The following is a 3,242-nucleotide window of genomic DNA, read 5'->3' on the forward strand; positions in this document are numbered from 1 at the left end:
TTCATGTATAAGTTTTCGTGTAAACACTTTTCATTTCCCTTGGGTATATTCCTAGGAGTGGATTCCTGGGTCATATGGTAACCCTATGTTTAACATTTTGAGAAACTTCCAAACTGTTTTCCAAAGCAACTGAACCATTTTACATTCCTACCAGCAATCGCTCCACAGGTTCACCAATACTTCTCCTTGTCTGTCCTTTTTGTTTTAGCTATCATAGTGGGTGTGAAGTGGCATCTGTATGTGTGTGTTTTAAGAAACTGATGTTTATTTTTCAACAACTTTATTTCCATTTTCTGTTTAAGAGCCTATGGAAGAACAGCTTCAAACTACCCAGTGGTCATTCCTACCCATTCAGTGGCCTGAGCATTGGGAGCAGTCTTCAGTGGTGGGCTGAGTGCTCCAATCTTCAGCAGAGAATGGCCGGATAGTCACAGAGGGCACCAACATACTATCAGACCAGCCTGTGACCTCAGGTTGAGTAGCAGTAAACTCAGGAGCTGGAGCAGTCCATTCACTCTGAAATTCTTCCACGGTCACATCTTTCCAGCAGTGGCCTGTTTATCCTTTTCGATCTCTTTAGGGTCTCTGTAGAAGCAGAGATCAGGCATGACCTCCAGTGGATGCTCATGGGAGATGGTGTCACATATGCATGGTACTTCCCAGGCCAGCATCCACATCAGACCCACTGAGTGGGCTCCTTTTTTGTTGCATGGGGTAGCAGCGTCCACATGGCACAGAGAATCTGTGTCACACAGAGCAATGGTGGGCAGGTTAACATAAGACACCTCTGTGAGAGGCTGGTGGCCAGCAGTGGGATCAGTGACCACTGGAAGTTGTGGCTCACGGAAGGCTGCCTGGATCTTGTTAACGAAGATTCCAGGAGCGAAGCGGCCAGCAATAGGAGTGGCCCTGGTGGCAGCAGCGAACTTCAGCACAGCTTGCTGGCCAGTATTCCTGGAAGATATGACACTGACATCAGCTGGGTTTTCAGTGGCACGAGTCACCAGCAGAAGCTTCTCTTTAGATTTGTGATGTCGATACCATCACTTTGCCTTTTGTAGACATACTGTTCCATTTGAAGTCAAGGTTGGTGCCACCTAAGTGGGTTCCTGCTGCAAGGAATTTAAGGACATCCTCCTTCATCTCAGGATATCAAGGGCTCTGGACATTGTGAAAGATTCCCTTTAAGTTACGATGGAAAGCTCATTGTGGTTTTGATCTGCATTCCCCTGATGGCTAATGATGTTGAGCATCTTTTCATGTGGTTAATGGTCATTTGTATATCTTTGGAGAAATATCTATTCAAGTCCTTTGGCCATTAAAAAATGGTTTTTTTTTTGATGTTGAGCTTTTAGAGTTCTTTACATATTCAGATATATCATTTGCAAATATTTTCTTCCATTTTCTGTGTTATCTTTTCTGTGACAAATGTTTTTACATGCTGTTTCCCAAGACCACTCCTGTGAGGTAGGTGTTATTGATAGGGAAATGGAAGTTCAGAGAGAAGATGAAAGTTAAATCTAGTTCTGTCTGACTGTAAAACTCAAGCTTTCTCTTCTACCCCAACCTGCTCACAAAGATGAATGAAGACATGTTTCTGGCTTTAAGGAGCTTGGTCTGGCAGAGGACATGACACAAGAACAAAAAGGGCGAATGCGCTATTGACACAAGTGGACAAGCAGAGTTCCACTTGTCCCACAAGTGCCACAAAAGACGTGTGGAGGAAGCGAGCGATTCTGGCTGGGGAGACCAGGGCTGGCTTCAGTAAGGTGGCATATAAGTCTTGAAAGATGGGTACAGTTTCATTGGATGGAGGTGATGGAGTAAATGGAGGTGGTGGGCATTACCAAAGGAGAGCAGAAAATGGGGGTTGAATGAATGAATGGGGCTTTGATCCTAAGACTGGCTGTGATGGGGTGTCCCAGGGCTTGTTGGGGTGGGAGATCCTGGGACTGCCCATGCTGTGGGCTAGAGAGAGGTCACCTGAGGTAGGAGGTCCAGGGGTTGGATGGGATGGGGAATCTGACACTTGGGATTGGCAGACCCAGGGGATGGGGAGTCTGTGTGATGCCTAGACCTGGGAGCTGCCTGGGATGGAGTTTTCTTGGAGGTCTTAGACGAGGATCTTGGGCCTGGTGGACCCAAGGGACATTGGAACGGACTGGGATGGAGGGCTTCTTCAGGCTGCATTAAGGGAAGACTCTGGGACCGGTGGAAGAGCCAGCAGCAGCTGCTGGAGACCCAGCGGCGGCGCATCGAAGAGCTGGAGGGCCAGCTGGACCAGCTCACCCAGGAGAACCGCGACCTGAGAGAGGAGAGCCAGCTGCACCGCGGGGAGCTGCACCGGGACCCCCACGGCGCGCGGGATAGCCCGAGCCGCGAGAGCCAGTACCAGAACCTGCGCGAGACCCAGTTCCACCACCGCGAGCTGCGAGAGAGCCAGTTCCACCAGGCGGCCCGGGACGTGGGCTACGCGAACCGGGACGGCGCCTATCAGAACCGGGAGGCTGTGTATCGGGACAAGGAGCGGGACGCCTCCTACCCACTCCAGGACACTGCTGGTTACTCTGCCCGCGAGCGCGACGTGGCCCAGTGCCACCTGCACCACGAGAACCCAGCCCTGGGTCGCGAGCGTGGCGGGCGGGAGGCCGGGCCAGCGCACCCGGGCCGCGAGAAGGAATCCGGCTATTCGGCGGCGGTGGGCGTGGGGCCCCGTCCATCACGAGAGCGGGGCCAGCTGAGCCGTGGCGCATCCAGGAGCTCCAGCCCCGGGGCCGGCGGCGGCCACAGTACCAGTACCAGCACCAGCCCGGCCACAACCCTCCAGAGAAAGTAAGGAACGCGTGTTTGTCTTCCCTGGCTCTTCCCCGCTAGTTCCCTCTCCAACTTGTACGGCTGGTAAAGTAAGAAGCCGGTGCCTGATTCCATGTCCTTCTCTCCAGTCCCAACCTGCCGGGAGAAGCCGGGTCCCCCTCGTGCAGCCGACACCCCTTCTCTAGCTACCCCAGAGTGGGTTGGCCCGATGAGTGCAGGCGTCTCTTCTTTCTCAAAACCGTGGCCAGTGAGGGCCTGGAGCAGTCATCACCCCCTCCACTTCTTCACCCCCTCGCTATATCCTTGCCAGAGGATGGCTTTTCATTTATTTATTTTATTTGGATGTGCCAATTGGGATTTTTATTGTCTCCGACGGTGTCAGATCAGAGCCCCAAGGGAAAGAAAGCCCCCCCCCCCACATCGGGTCC

At 52.5% G+C, this 3,242-nt stretch overlaps 1 pseudogene; it reads right to left on the reverse strand.

Moving 5' to 3' along the window:
- Positions 1 to 326: 326 nt before the first annotated feature.
- LOC112396016 (40S ribosomal protein SA pseudogene) lies at positions 327 to 1,143 on the reverse strand (annotated as a pseudogene).
- Between the last annotated feature and the right edge of the window lie 2,099 nt (positions 1,144 to 3,242).

This window comes from Neophocaena asiaeorientalis, unplaced genomic scaffold (genome assembly GCF_003031525.2).
Source record: "Neophocaena asiaeorientalis asiaeorientalis breed wild unplaced genomic scaffold, Neophocaena_asiaeorientalis_V1.1 scaffold822, whole genome shotgun sequence".
Classification (NCBI taxonomy): Eukaryota; Metazoa; Chordata; class Mammalia; order Artiodactyla; family Phocoenidae; genus Neophocaena; species Neophocaena asiaeorientalis.